We start from the raw sequence: 16,821 nt of genomic DNA on the forward strand, positions 1-16,821 counted from the left end.
TTTGAAAAAGTTTTCACATACCTAGAACTTGGATGTTGTGCACCTATAGAGACTAATTTTCTGTGAAAGTCTTAATATTTTTGGATCATTCCCTCCAGAGATGGAAACAACTGAAGTTTGGGCATATACGACCATGTGATTCGTCGTGTAATGATGAGGGGAGAGGGGGTAGGATCAACTCAAAAATTTTCTGGAAATGATTTTGTATCAAAACTAACCGTTTGGATAACTCTCATCCAAGTTGGAAAGAGTGAGGATTTCACATCGTTGTCCTTTTAAGACATTTTGCCTGCAGTATCTGAAAAAAAAGTCTTAATTCTATAAGTTCTGAGGAAATCGTTCATTTTTTCTGGTTTGATGAGGGGCGGGGGGGGGTTGAGGAAGGTAAATTGACTATCGATTGCACAAGCTACTCAGAAAAAAGGCACAGATTTTGCGATACACGACTTGATAGTTTCCACAACTTTTCGACTCGCAATACTAAAAAAAAATGAAAACAGTTCAAACTTTCTTGTTTTTTTTTTTGAGGTAGTGAGCCGACTTTTGAAATAGAATATAATGAAACCAAAAATAAATAAGTATCAAATCTTTAAAATTTTCCTATTTTATCACAAAATTATGAAAACACTCAAACCCTCCACCAGCTGGAATTCAATTTTCTGGAGGCTTATCTGAAAAAATTCGAAGTTTCTGGAGAAAACTGATTTTTGACAGAATGCTCTATGACTGGAATTTGCAAAAAGTAGATTCCTCAGGCTAATATTTGCTAGTAACTGTAATTTCAGCTTTTCAACTTAAATATGCAGTTCAATCTTTTATATTTTTGGTTCGTTTTTTCGAGTCATTTTGATATTTTTAAAATTCACCCAAAATCAAGAAATGAACTTAAGTACATAAAATTTTGGATTTTGAGTTTTTTGACACGCCCTTTCCAAACATTAAAAAATGTTTCAAATTCAAGGCGGAGGATAGGAGAGGTGTCCTAGTAATTCATTCACAGCAAGTTCATCATCATGCAGTGACAATTTCTCAAATTAAAAATTCTCTAAAATATTAAAAATACTTTGGATCTTTGAAAATGTGTTCTATGATACTAAAAATCATTGAAATAAGGTTAGGAGACGAGAAGGAGGAGGAGGCAGAGGAGAAGACTTATTGAGACTTTATTAAAATTTAAAAATTGTAGTTTTTGTCAGAGGATGACAAACATTTTGAGAGTTTTTGTATTTTGTTCGGTAACTCATAAAATGACTCACTTATTTCTTTCTTAGGCACATGTTCCAATACTCTTACAGTACGAATTCGTTCTCACCTAAAACAAATAAAAATTAAAAAAATTAATTAGATGATTTTTAAATAAGTATAAAAACTATTCAACGAATAAATTAATTACAAGTGTACTCGTACATTCGCCTATTTGAAAGAGAATAGGAAATCCATTAGATCGTGATTTTTGGACTTTTAGACGCTATTTTACAAGTTTACTGATTTTTTTCTCTCAAAGTTTGCGAGCAATTCAACGAATGCACAGCTCACTCCTTTGAGGTGCATAACTATTTACAATTGGATCGTCATCATATACATATGTACTATACACGAACCCAGGTGTACGATGTTATGTACGTGAAAATGAGAAAAACACACAAAACGTGAAAATAAATTCATCCAAGTATGAGTAATTTACACACGCTTGCAGTCCGTTTGTTATTTAAATAATACGTACAGAACGTAAAAACAAGCTCATGAGCTCATTAATGGGCGTTATTATTTTGACGTATCCATATTAACAAGTGAGATAACCATATCATCCAGAGCAGATACTTGCAAAACGCCCTAGACTGCAGAGTGCAGACGACATAACATTTCATTCATGCTATAATATTAAAATACTCTTAAATTTCCGCATTCTTGCCAGTAGTAGTCATATTCTAGATGGAATATTAACGAAATGGCAAGTCTGTTTACTCGTCTGTGTACTATACCTTTCCTATAATGTACGCTGCATACATACGTACATGTCATTTAGCACAGCACACGCAAACATACTACATGTGATAATTTCCAAAAAAAAAAAAAAGATGTGCATGTACAACATGATAATACGAGTATCACTAATTAAAATCGATCATAGGTAAACGATATTCGAATCGTACATGCAGACTTCATACAGACATTCAGTTCCATGAAACCTGGATATGGGTAATTCACCTGTGCAAACAACTGTTTGAAATTAGTTCAAGGTACCTAAAAGAAGACTGGTACCTACGATGAGCAAACACAGATGACACCTCGATTTTAGCGAATTGTTTCCGTTCCACGATAGTTTTTTTTTTCGCGCCTAAGAACATGCGATTATCAACCATCAACATCTGCCATCGCATTAACACGCAATTTTCAATGATGTTCGCAGTCGGTGGTAGGTAATTTTTATCAAATTTACAACCCGTTCCGCTTTGTTTGGCCGACATCGCATAAACAAGCTATCAGGTAGTAAAATTTTTTCCAATACGATAACCAAGCAAATAAACGTTCTCACAGTGATCCAATCACCCTCAGATAAATGTACAAATTATTCCTTACATACACACGTAGGTATTTTTTTTACGAGCGTAAAAAAATCGAATTCATATTTTTTTCTTACACTGCACTGTTCAAATATTCGACTAAATATATAACGGCACCAAGGAGTTCTTCGACCCTGGTTGCCACGACCAGGAAATGAAGAAAAGAGTAAAAAGGGTGCGAGATGAACTCGCGTATACAATTTTACCCCAACGAAATAATTTATTACTAGTCTTTAACCTCGATTCTTCGGCTTTGCTACCAAAACCAAAAGCATGCAGCGTCTCTCGCCGTCTCGCGTATCCCAAAAAGCCCAAGATGACGTCTCACCAATATGCATCTGCTTTTGTGGTCGCACACAGGACTTCTACGATATGTTATTTTCATTTCTATTTACGATTTTTCATGCTTAATTAGCGTCGTTTAATGTCGTCTGTGTACAGTGAAAATTTCCCCGAAATGATGATTAATCAACGAACTGTGTACAAAAGCCGGCAATTTTTTTGTCTCGGCGTCGTTGACACGTATCCCAGCTTAGGCAGGCAGCCCTTATACGAGTAATTCTACGATTAGAAAGCTTTTATATTAATTTGTTTGGTCGTGCGCATCGAGCTCCTTTATTAATGCGTATAGACATTCGACTCGATGAACACACCGCATGAGGTAATATTGCGTTGAGAGACGAAATTTCATTAGCACCGCGGGATGTTCCACCCTTTTTTTAAAAAAATGTAACGCGAGACCAGAGTAGAGAGGAAAAAACCGTAGGTTTTAACCTATTTTCATAGTATTGTCGATTTTTTTCCACCGTTTTATCGGTGGGTTATCAAGTGACATTGGTGGATGGTGGTCTTATGATTATACGATTATGACTTGGGCGGTTTACTACCTACTTACTAAGCGAAGTGTTCTCATAATTAGTCCAAGAATGTGGTAAATGTCTTTATTGGATAGGTAAGTATTCGGACGAGTCGAGTAAACGATTCTAATTTTTCAATCATGATATGTACTAAGATATGAGTACCTATCTGAGAAAAAAAACTGTTTCTTCTTGTCAACTCGTGGAGTAGGATTTGGAGAGGAGGGAAAATGTGGTCGCTGAGTTGGATGAATTGTTGGACAGAAGAACAGAGATGGAGATTTTTTCGAGATGGTTGAATATCAATAAAAAGTTGTCTAGATGAGATTGGCAAAAATTAGATTCAAAATTTTTTTGAAATATTTCAAAATTTATCGCTCACAAGGGAAATTTTTAAAAGACAGAAACATTCTTCTGCAAGTAGGTAAAATTACTCCATGCAGATAATTAACAAAATTCCAAAACTAGACCAAAAAATGACTAAAAAAATCCCAAACAGTGACCAAAAACACCAACAAAAAATTCCAAAAAAAATTTCAAAAATTGGCTAAACACGTCAAAAAGTTGTCAAAAACTTCAATCAATTACCGAAAACTTAGAACCGTAACTAGAACTTCAAAATGACCAAACATTTGAAGTGATCGAAATAACCGTTAAAAAAAGACTAATAACTTCGAAGAATGACCAAAACCTTGAAACAGTGGTCACAAACTTCGAACAGCAAAAACTTCAAAAAATGTTCAAAATCTTCAAAGAGCCATTAAAAACCTCCAAGTGATATCTGATCGAAATAATGTTGACGAAGGTCACTAAAAAATTAAAGAAGGGCCCGATTTCAAATAAGTCACCAAATAAAGTTCCAAAAGCTTTAAACAATCACTGCAACTTTCAATAATTATTCAAAAACTTCAAAAAAGTGTTGAATTGATCAAAACTTTTAAAGTGATCGAATCGAAATAACTTTCAGAAAATGATTAAAACCATGAAAAAGTGACCAAAACTTCAAACAGAGACGAAAAACTTCAAAAAGGCACTAACAGCCTCAAAAAGTGAAGCTACATACCAAAAACTTCAATCAGTGATAACCATACTTCAATAACTATGTGATCAAAAAATTCAAAAAGTGATCAAAAACTTCGTTGCGATCAAACTCGTGAAAGTGATCAAAATAAACTTCAGAAAATGATCGAAACCTTCAAAGAGTCGTCAAAAACTTTGGACAATTGTCACAAACTTCAAATCATGATCAAACAAAAACTTTTGAAAAAAAATCATCAATTTCAAAGTAGGTAGGTATGTAATTGAAATCTTCAAAGAGTTGCCACAAATTTTAAACACTGAACAAAATTTCAAAAAGTGAGGAAACCTTCAAACAGTCATCAAAAATTTTAAACAGGAGAGGTCACAAACTTCAAAAAGTGATCATATACCTTCAAAGATTCACCAAAGATTTCATAGGCTGCAATGAACAAAAACTTCAAGAAGTGATCAATATCAAAATGTAACTAAAACTTTCGAATAACGTGATCATCAATTTCAAAAATTGATAAAAAGAAATTTTAGAAAGTGACTAAAACTTTCAAAAAATTACTAATTTGAACCAGTGATCTTGATCACCTTCAAAATGCTACCAAAAACTTCAAAAAGTGATCAAAATGCAATGTAAAAAATGAAGAAACAAAAAAATTCCAAGTCATTTGTGGAATAAAAAAAAAAGAGAAAAACATCTCAAAATTGAATAAAGTTGTAAGACCTTTTCTCTTCCTTTACCTTCCAAAAAAACTAAAGTGAAAATAAAATATCAAATATTATGATCTCAGGCATTTTTGGAAATCATGATTCAGATTTTTATATTATGTGATTGTGGAAATCGAAGCATTCATCTCAAAGAATTTTACAGAAAAGAATATGAGAGAATAGATTTAGATTTTTACCTAACTATCAATTCCTCTAAATGCAGCACGAAGGAATTTTTGATGGAAGCACTTTTCAAGACTTTAGGGGCAAAACAACAATTTTCTTTTTCGAAAATCCCCTCTTTTAGTACTCATATCTTTCCTCCAAGGGCACCTTCGGAGCTAAAATTTTTTCTGAGTAACTTTCAACTCCAAATGAAGTTTTTCTCTGAATTTAGTCAAAATTCTCCGACATTTTTTTTCGCGAGACACCTTAATGTGCACTCTCAGCAGCTCATACCCAATCTACCTTTTACCACTGATGAAATTTCAGAGAGAGATCCTTTCTACATACTAACTACATCACCTGAAAGTTTTCGCTGCACTATAGCATTTCAACTTAAGCTGCAATTAAATTACATTTCAATCTCTTTTTAATTTTTACGACTATGGGAGTTCACTGACTCATACAGGCTTATTTAATCACCTAAATAGAATTTTTACAAGCGTCGTCGTATTGAATCTCGAGATATTTCTCAGTTATTCGAATTGTACAGTTGCCATAACGTTATCTAAACATTTCCCTAAAAATATTTACATAAACGATTTTATTTTGATTATAAAAGAAATTTTTACGAGTGTAGTTCTAGTGTTGTTAATGCATATAGAGAGTTTACTCTGCGAGTATATCGGTCGAATTCACCTAATTAAAAAAGATTCACTAAAGTAACGAGAACATCCTACTAAATTAACGACACATCGTTTCCAAATACGAGTACACACGAAGGTAAACCATCTTAAGCAGTAAAACTTTTATATTGTCTGTGATGCTCTTCTTCACTCGTACATTAATTAGTGTCCCTGTGTAACGATATTTTACCCTGGTGCCTACATTTCGTTTATCGCCATTTTCGTTTTCGGATAACAAATTAATTACATACCGGTCCAGATTTCATTCACCTTGAATAAACGGTTTGTTTCCGTTTAGGTGGATATCTAAAAGCGCAATCGGTTCGTCGCTTGGTTAAATTATTTGCGAATTTTTTCAATTCGCTTCGTTGTTCGAGATTTTATTGCAGGAAATACGTGGTAACGTTGAGCTACAGTGAGCAAACATGATCGATGAGTTTTAGTCGTCAATCTGTCTGCTGGGCTAACTTTACGAGATTATTAGCGCGGAAAAAAAATTAGCAATTTAGGAAATTTCGAGAAAAAAGTAGGCTAGTGAAAATGATGAATTTGTTTGATGATGAATGAAAAGGAAAAAAATCAAAATTTTGCGATGGCAAAGACGTGTGGGCGAATATCAAATGTGAACCCCTGAATGATTCATTTTCAATTCAAAAATACTAGAACTTTCAAATAAGTCGTTTTCGTCTCAGATTTAATTAAAAATCAAGTAGGAATTCAGATTATAGCTAAAATACAAAATCCCTGAGTATATAATTTTTTTCAACTTTGTTTTTGGAAAATCAAAACTTTTTTCCAAATGACCCACAATACCTACCTGCTGAAAATTAATTTTAATATGGTGGTCAGAATTTGAAATAAATACCCAAAATATGAAAAATTCAGCAAATCCTGGACCCAATAAATCTTCCTTTCACTTCTCCCTCCTCTCCTATCAAACCCTCTTGCTCCAGATATCAAAAAGTATACCTACGCTATTTTTAAACATTACGTCACTTCATAAAGCTACGTTTAGTGTGCAGCATTTTTGAACGTTTGTAAAACGATTTCAAAAACACGATAACCGTATGCACGACGACTCTGCAGAAAGAAAGAAAGAAAAGGAGTTTTAATCACTTAACTTGGTACAGATTTATTTACGTGAATTCGTCGTCTCCGGTACTTGTTTTATTTTTACCCTTTTCGAGTAATAAATTAGGCGTTATTTTGAACAGTGCTCATGTTTTTTATACACTCTACCTCGAACTTGTTATCATTAAATGAAACCGTACTTGGTCACGTAACGTTTTAATCATATAATACGTGATTTATATCATTCAAAAATAGGCAGGTAGGTATGTAGGTATGCCATCGAATCAAGGGCGTGTAAATTTTATTTTACTTGCGCATTGTACTCAACACTCAAGTACCACTATACAATAAATATGCCCCCATTTGCGCAATTTAGACCTTTTAATGAAAGGAATTGTATTTTCTGACGAATATTTTTTTGGAATTTTTAAAATTGAGAATACAAAAAAAGTCACTTCTATTTTTTGACATAGGTATTCATTAGCATTATAAAGTAGTACTGGGTGGGAGTAATTTTTTCAGAATGTTTGAGCATTGAATATAATTTTTCAATTTTTTTAGCTGCTCAAAAAGATAGCAGCACTGATTTTCACCACATCTCCAGAAAGTTCTTCTACACGCTCAACAAACTGGCGAAAGTTCCAAAAGTGCACCATTTGTAGCTTTCAAGTAAATCCCGCTGACACTTTACAATATCCTTATTTTTCTTAAAACTTGGAGCATCCCTATCTCCACTGCAGTCATCTTTCATCGAGGTCTACCCAGATGAAAAATATTTAAAAAATGGCCGACCTCAAGAGCAAAAAGCTCGACGATTTGACATGGAATGATCCTCTATAGTTTTTATACCCAACCTGTTAAGGGAAAATGGCTCACTTCCAAAAGATTAGTATTTGAGATTCTAAAATCCAAGACCACGTTTGGGGTTCTACTAAGAGGTTGAAAATTTTCAAATCGCTTATTTTGATAAATTCAAATTTTCAAAAATTTTTTTTCTCAAATATTTTGCATTAATTATGCCAAAACATCGAAAAGTATTATTTTTGAAACAGGGAAAAATTTTGGAACACAGTGATACTAATATTTTGGTCATTGATTGCCCATTTCAAAAAATGGAGAAAAATATCCAAAAACTTGATATACAATTTTTGAGGTTTTTTGAAATTGGCAGTAATGAGAAAAAAATTGGCATCCTGCATTTCAAAATCAGGAAAAATCATTTAAAACTGTTGTTCTGTAAGCCTGAATATATAAAAAAAGAGGGGGGACTTAACAGCTGAAAACCGAAAACTTTTAACCCAAACCCAAACAGATAAAGTGTATAACTGAGGAGGTGGATAGCAAAACGCAATAACTCCAAAATTACGAAAATTGAGTTAGATATCTATCCTTAAGTAAAATTCAACGGGGAATCCATTCCCGGTGTCAGATTTTGTCCATCAGTTGAATATCATAGCGCAATCGAGGAAAACAAGTCTGATTTTAGAGCTAAATGCATTAAAAAATCAGATTTTGTTTGCAAAACGCAATAACTCCGCTACTTTTTATACATTTCAGTTGCGCAGATGTGGTAACACTGTTTTTTTTTTCATCGGGTAGGTACTGAAACTCGTTGGGTAGGAGTTACTAAAAAAAATTGTGCTTTCGTTGCCACTCGCTGAATGCCATATCACACACAGGAATTGTTTGAATTTCGCATTCCAGTTTTTTAATTGTTTTTTATCTAAAATTCTCGATTAAACATAGTTTTTTTTTCTATAATTTTTCAATTTTTTCAAATAAAAAATACGTTTTTTTGCAGAAAAACGCCAAAAAAAAATTGCGTTCAAAACGCAATAACTTTTTTTTCTTTTCCTCGCTGTGCTTACCCACGTGACCGAAATTTTGAAATTGAGTAGAAATTTTATTTGTGGCACCCTCCCCTTTCATTTGATACCAATTTTGGAACTCGACCCCCCACCCTTCCCCTCCTGACAATTTTTCCCAATTTCCCAAAAAAACCAAAAATGGAGTTATTGCGTTTTGCTATCCACCTCCTCACTGAAACCTAAACGGAAAACATAAACTTCTACTCAGAGACGAAACTAAGACGGAGGGGGTACCCCCCCTCCCCAAAGTTGTCAAATTTTTAAAAAGTCGACTTTTGAAAATTTTGAATCTGAATAACGAGACTTATTCGTCGACTTCTTTGCCACTTGAATAGCACGTTTTTGAAATCTTACAGTTTTTCTGATTCCGAATTTCTGCACTTGGAAAATCTATATTTTATTATATTAAAAGAATCTTGTGAAAAGTTTGTCTCGCCAGCCCTGGCTCTCCTAACAAACCGATTTTGCTCAAATTTGTTTTAAATTTACTAGGTATAAGTACTTGAATTATAAATTTTTAAACAATTCGGCCCTTGCTTCTTTTTCAAAATCAAACTGTCTAAAAATCTACAATTCAAACTCAAAAAAAAAGCTTAAATCCAATAAACTCCTCACATAGAAAAAAATGTTTTTTTACCACTCGAAATACGAAATTTAGAGAGTTTTTATCCTCACTTCGTTCGAGTCTTTCTGCTTTTCTTTTTCAGAATTGACATTTCTAAAAAAAATTATTCAAGTTCTGAAATTTTGAAGTCAAAAAAATCAAACTGTTCCCATAAAAAAACATTATTCTGTTCACTTATGAAAATAGGAATTTTCAAAAGCTTCTGCCCTCGTGACGTTCGAGTTGATTTGTTTTCCTTTTACAAAATGAAAAAATTCTAGATGCTTGAGGCTTCCAAAAATTGAAAAATGAGAACGAAATTTTTTCAAAGTCATAATAGCCTGTGAATATAACCTAATTACCTACAAATTATTATATTAATTGATGGCAAAATTGTCTTCTCATCTTTTATTTCACATTTAAGAACTCACCTTTTTATTTGGAAATACTGGTATTTTTTTCTCATCAGTCGGCAAAATTTTGGTTGGACCCCCCTCCCCCCAGAAAATGCTTATTTTCGTACCTGCTTCTACTGATGAAAAAATCTTTAACTGAAACTGATAACTAAATCTCTATTTATTCTGTTTAAAGCGTCAAAGGGAACCTTGTAAGTATTTAGGCAGATCAAAAAATTGTGTATCCCACTTGAAATCACTTCACCTCTAGGCTCTAAACAATTGAAAATTACAGCTACAAACCAAACCTTCATTCTTGACCACGTGTTTATCGTCGCGTCTAAAATATCAAAATACACAATAGAGGCCTATTTTGTGAAAGCCTCGATGCCTTATGCTATATATGCATTGTTTATATTTAAACTATGACGCGTGGTGCCCCTATGGTGATTATATTCCAGGCGTAAAAGGTTCCCGAAATGTTTAATTAGTGTATACGAACGAGGAGTTCATTTAAGAATTGAATAAGACTATAACGAATACTCGCACACTATACGACGAGGTATCGTTCGTCTGGCCATTATTCCATGCACATGAACTGGACTCGATTGTAATAATTTTTACCGCCGAAATGCTTATATGAAAAATTAATTTACCTGCGTAATTGAAAAGCTAGTCTACCTCGTAGTTCACCTACCTACTCGTACCTATCTATCTACCTACATAATATAGTCGTGAGACAGCGTTAACGATATGTCATGCTGATTCGTTCTCGACTTCCTCAATAAAATATCTATACTATCATCATTGCACCGTATAGTACGATGTGAATGTGATAAATTATTAGTTCAATATTTGAACTTTTCAGCAATTAAGTATCTACCTATATGGTGGAAAAAAACGTTATTTCAAGAAGAATTCGTTGCATCAGCAATAAACAATAATTGTATAAATATGTACTTATCTCACCATATACCTCTAGGTACCTACGTCTACATACAATGTATGGTCATACGTCAGGCGAGCTACAAGTACACATTATGTTGGGTTTTAATGTATGTCAGAAAATTGCACTCTTATTATGTTTTGCTTTATAGTTAATAAATTGTTCTTACAGCTTGGCAATGCAGTACTTAGCATGCCAAAAAATGTTAATTTCATTACACGTTTTTCTTTCTTTCTTTTTTTTCTTTTTATTACTATAAATATTTCCGGCGGGTATTTTTCATTCTCGAGCGTTGAATTATGTGCCTTCATTTTTATAATGAAAAATTGTGCCATTAAATGAAAACAAAAGTAGCTTACTGGTCTGCGAAATGTAACGTGTTTTTTTCGCTTCCTAAAAAGAAATCATATCAAGGTTACTTCATTCATCAACGCAGAAGAATCCAACAACTGTGGATGCCGAATCACGAAAAGAAACCACATCATAATCCGGAGGCGATCCAGGGTATTGAAGATTGCCAGTCTCATCATCGAGATAAGAATAACCGCAGATCTCACTCCGGAGGCGATTTCTTTTATTCATTGGTATACAAAATAATAGCTCTTCGCTCGTACCCTATGTACGAACAATACGATAAATTTTAAATCGAATTCGAAACACCCAAATGATACTCAGCCATTTCTACGAGATAACAAACTATCAAGATTGAAAAATTGTCCAGAAATTAACGCGAGAGTTGAAAAATTCGCCAGTCGTAAATTAAAAGTTTCTTGTCACGACGATTTTTTATTTTAACAGGAAATCAACATCGCCACAGCAGAGTGTATATTTGTTCCAAGGCCTAAAACGTTTTTAAATTTATTGAGCTTAACTCATTAACCCATTTGAGTTCTCAACGACGAGATAATTTTAGCGTAATGTCTCTCGTTGTATAGACGAACTTTAGGCTAGCATGAATCCTTCCTTGACCGTCACGAAATCTTTCTGGTTCTCTCTTTCGTATAGTAAAACCAACACTGTGTTGCAACTTGCATCGATGCCAAAGCTATCTCTACGAAGTTTTACGTTACCACATCATATTGCTCGTAGTATGTCTACAATTCTACATATTTACTCGTAGTTTAGTTTAGAGGTACCATACTGCAATCCTAAAAGCTTTTTGAACCGGGTACAAGAAGGACAATTAATTATAATTTATTGCTTTAACGACTCGATGATATTTTCATCGTATTTTTACGTACGAGTACATTCCATAATCATCGTAAAAAATTATTAAACTGAGTAAATATTACGTAGAATTTGCCTAATATCAAAAATGTTCACGCTGAGTTTGAATTTTTCTGCTTAAAAATAAACAAGATAGATGGTCATCGATGATGAAATATTTATGATTAGCATAAGTGATAATGTATTCATTTAATAATTAGGATCTAAAAGTTTCCACGAGTTGATGAGAATTTAAATGAAAAATTGAGTGAGTCTTATTGCCAGGTAGTCACGTTGGATCGTTTAATGGGCGAGCAAGGGAGGGAGTACGAAAACTACGAAAAGTTATTCAAAAATAATGAATAAGGAAGCATTTTTTTGAAAAAAAAAACTCAATTATAATACGCTTTTAATCTCAATCTGGAAAAATTTCTTACGTACTCCGGAACAAAAACTTTGAACTTTTAAATATTAAAGTCATTCCATCAGCCATGTCAAATCGCCCTAATTTTGGGATTAAGACCTCCAAATTTGCCCAATTTTTTTTGAGGTTTCTACATTGGGAATATGAAAAATTGCTGTCATTGTCTTCCTAGCCCTCTTGAGGCAGTTGAAGTAGGATTTGATTCTTTGAGCTGCCGAAATTTCTCGTCATAATGCTCAATTTTGAAGATGAATTTCTAGAGGGACTGCTGCAACTTGGAGGCATCTTAAGGGCATCTAACTGAGAGAAGTTTCAAAAATATTCGCCAAATATTTCAAAAATTTAAAGTTGAGTTTTGTATGTGTCGCACGAATAAAACACTTTTTTGAACTGGGGACCGAGGATTGAGCCCAATCAAAAATCTGACGTCATATTCGTGTTTAGCGTCACCAAAAACATACAATTCAATATATCACGTGCCCCAAATTTTTTTGAAAGTTTTGCCCAAATTTGGGGAAGGGGGTGCTTCCTCTCCATTAAAAGATCTCATCTTGAAAATTGAAAATTTCGAAAAAGCATCAAAAGGTATATGTATCTATGAAATTTATTCAAAATTTTAAATGGTATCTCCCACTTGCAGCGCCATTTTGAAATTCAAACTTTCAATTTGAGAGTTCAACTTTCAACTTTTAAAAATTTCACAATGTAATGCCCTTTCAAACTGTGAAATCAGTTTTGATCAAAGTATCATAGCTTCGGAGGTATGCGCTGCTGAAGTTGAGTATACTTCGAGACAATGTGAAAATAACTGAAGCCCCCCACCCGCCCCCTAAGGGCGCTGGGACCAAACTGGTGGGTTTCTTACTTATTGGATGGGTAGACATTCGAAAAAAAATTTGAGCGAAATCGAAGAACATGACTGAAAAACTTTGGTCGAATTGAGGTGGAATGAGCAGCCCCGCCATAATGACTCCATTTTATTGCGATTTTGTTGTGATGTGAAAATTTCCTTTCATATGAGCTGTCGGAGCTGTCAAAAAAGCAAATGAAATTGGGTTATGGGCCATTAAATTTTTCCTTTGAGGGCTCCATAAAAGATTTGAAGAGAAAAGAATCGAAAAAATTTAAGATTATGAAATTTTGTAGAATTTTTTCATTAATTTGACATTTTACCTACTTCTACCTGCATCTTTTAATTGCTGGATTTTGGAAATCCACATTGGTACTCATTTTGAGGAATCCTTAATTTCCAAAGTGAGATTATTTATTACCAACTCAAAAATGTTTTTCTAAATAAGTACGTACTTTACAAATCACAATAAAAAAATCTTTTAAATTCTAAAATTTCAAAAGCCAACTAGCATAAAAAACATCATATTTTTTGGTTCTCTCAAAATAAAAATTTTTAAAAGTTTTCGGCCTGTTCTTTTTTTCAAAATCAACTTCATAAAAAAAACTTCGTTTTTCGGGCTCTCGAAATCAAATTTTCAAAAACTTTCGCCCTTGCTTTGCTTGAGCCAATTTTTTTCTTGCTTTCAAATAAAAAAATTTACATTTGGGCCTCCGAAAATCCGAAACAGAAAATGAAGAGTTTTATACTTGATTCTTAATGAATATCATGATAGCAATCGACAAATTGGCATTTTCCCCTATATTCGTAAGCAAATCATGAGTTGAACCCTCTCCCCATCCTTCCATCAAAGAACCTGTATATAGTTCCGCGTCTCTAAAAATGGGGCCAAATTATATTTTCCCCGGACCCGTATTGGCTTTCGAGGGCCCTGCAAACTGGGCAAAAAGCCCTTCGGGAAAAAATAAAAATTGATGCTCACATGTGAAACGAAACCCCCCCCCCCCAATTTTTTGACAGGAAATTTATATAAAAACAGCTAAAAATGGTTAAAAGTTGAAATTTTTTTGGAAAATGTAAACAAAATATTGCAAAAGAGTACCCGAAATGACAAAAATTGCTGAACGTTATGAAAACCTAATCAACTAAGTGTCATTAAAATAATTTTTAAAAAAAAGGCAATAATTATTTGGAGATTTTTTTTGAATTCAATAGGCAGACTACAATTTTTTGCTTCTCAAGAAACAGCTCTTTTGAGATTTTCTCAAATTGTTCGCAAATTTTTTTCGTTCTGTTTCGACGTGGGCTAAGCATTAGACTATTTTTTATCGCTACAGACTTCTTTCTCCACCCCTCATAATTCACATTCAATGTTCTACGCTTATGGCTACGATGTATTTACGCACAACGAAGTAAGTAGGTATAATGTTTCAGGGCTTTTACGTATTTTTCTGGTTTTATGGTGTAGTAAGTTGCCAATTAGTAGATGGTACCCTCTAATTAATACTTGGCTATACTGCTCTGGTCACTAATATGCAACGTAAAACGTAATACAAGACGTATACTACTATAGCATTATGCTAATGTGTTCATGAATGCAGTTCTGCCATGCCATGCCACCTGAAATATAAAAAAAATATGAGTAAAATTTCGGCGAAAAATGTAAATTTATTTTTTAATCAAACACTTCAAACAGGGTGAATAAATTTTCAAAAAGTCACCTTATTATTTTAATTATCGAAGGTCAAAATAATTATAGGTTCTCCCTACAACTGATGGATGGAGAAGTAGCCACCTTATAGGTAAACTATAGGGAGTTATTTGACCACCTCTCAAGTTCCAGAATTTGATTTGGCTCCTTTCATCAAAAAACTCTCAACATCACCACTTTCTTCTTCAGCACCGAAGAAAATCTGACCCTTAGACATAACCAAGCGGCTAATAAATTCTCTCAACTACAATGCAATCGTCGCATGGATAATTTGATGTGTCTCGGAGCTGGAAAAAAATCACCTCGATCACCAAGTGACAAATTACACTTTCGACTCTCTCAGTCTGCACAGACGCAACACAATATGACGACATACTGGAACATTTATGGATAAACAAAAGAACAAAGGAAGCTTGTGCGATCGGAATGAATAAACAGGATGGAATGTGTTTTTCTGTGCAGTCCTACGTAACGCATAAGAGAGTATAAATAAACACCATAAGCATCACGTTGAAAAGCAAGAAAACGAATATACATATATCGAACACCGAGTAAAAAAATTATGCCTCTGAGACAATAATTCGTCTATAATTCACTATAAAAGGTCTATAAATTTCTATATCCTAAATGCACGCAGATGAAAAACTTTTCATCGCGGCCGCAATTCGGGTAAAAGTTACGTTTGATGGTCTTTTACCATATCTCGTTGACCTTTAACATTATTTGGGCTCGATTTGAGATGCGAAAATGCATACAGAGGTGATTTATATCGCAGGGCGTAATAGGCGTTTGCACGATGATGTAGCCGGAAGCGTGATAATTTTCTTACATATGCTTTCTACCGCAAGCTCGGTGCATTCAACACAATTTGGATCCATTGAAACTGGCCATCTAGTCCGACTTACCTACAAAGATCGGTATCGGCTGAGTTTTCTTGAAAAGAAAAGAAAAAAAAAACAAGTCGCTAAATGCTCACCTTTAGGAGGTGTAATAGCCTCATTCAATTAGTTCGGACACTTGGTCTTCGACATCCTACCTACCTTAACGAAACTGGTTTAAATAACCTGCTGTCGATACCGCCATTCGGTTAACTAGGAGGGAAAATTTCAATTTTGTGCTAGTGAATTGTAGCCAAAAGCGTATAGAATCGGTTTCACTTCCATCTTATTGTTTATAGATGTATTTCAACAACTAATTGTAATTTTCAATAGGCCGTTTTTAAACGTGCTCGCGTTCGCCATTTGTGGTACGAGAGGTGAAAAATGGCTCGTTAGTGTTCGGCGCCAACAAAAAGTGTAGCTCGAGAATCAAAAGCGAATCGCTGATGTTCGCCGACACAAATCTGCCGTCTCCGAGGAGGTGATAAACCGCATTTCGAAAAAAATTTTCAACACCGTTTTATTGGAAAACTTCAAAAGATAGTCATAAAAATAAATTGTATGTACTTGTTTCGATACAACGAATCATTTGTAAAGGCTAAAAATAAATAGAAAAATGGTTTTAATTAACGTTCATGCGATACTAACCAGAAGCTCGCAATAAGTTGCTGTTGTGGAAGCGTTAAATTGAATGTTTTAAAGCATTTTGGAACTATGACAAGTATTTTATGGTTGAATTTCAAAGTGGGTCACAACGAATCGTCCCATTAATGCGAAACCAACACGTGAGAGTAAATTGCAAAATGTGCTCGAAAAAAAAAGAGTCCTCCTCTTCGTATTAATAAAAAAATATAAAGGTGAA

At 33.9% G+C, this 16,821-nt stretch overlaps 1 protein-coding gene and 1 long non-coding RNA gene across 5 annotated transcripts in view; both read right to left on the minus strand.

Moving 5' to 3' along the window:
* Positions 1-1,310, minus strand: part of LOC135833211 (uncharacterized) — a 50,411-nt gene extending 49,101 nt beyond the window's left edge. The window contains exon 1 of the long non-coding RNA XR_010556423.1: positions 1,257-1,310. This is a non-coding gene — a long non-coding RNA (uncharacterized LOC135833211). The remainder of the gene's footprint in view (positions 1-1,256) is intronic.
* The window catches only part of LOC135833206 (protein amalgam-like), a 172,958-nt gene that overhangs the window by 91,025 nt on the left and 65,112 nt on the right, over positions 1-16,821 (minus strand). The gene's annotated exons all lie outside the window — the stretch shown is intronic.

Source organism: Planococcus citri, chromosome 1 (assembly GCF_950023065.1).
Source record: "Planococcus citri chromosome 1, ihPlaCitr1.1, whole genome shotgun sequence".
Lineage (NCBI taxonomy): Eukaryota > Metazoa > Arthropoda > Insecta > Hemiptera > Pseudococcidae > Planococcus > Planococcus citri.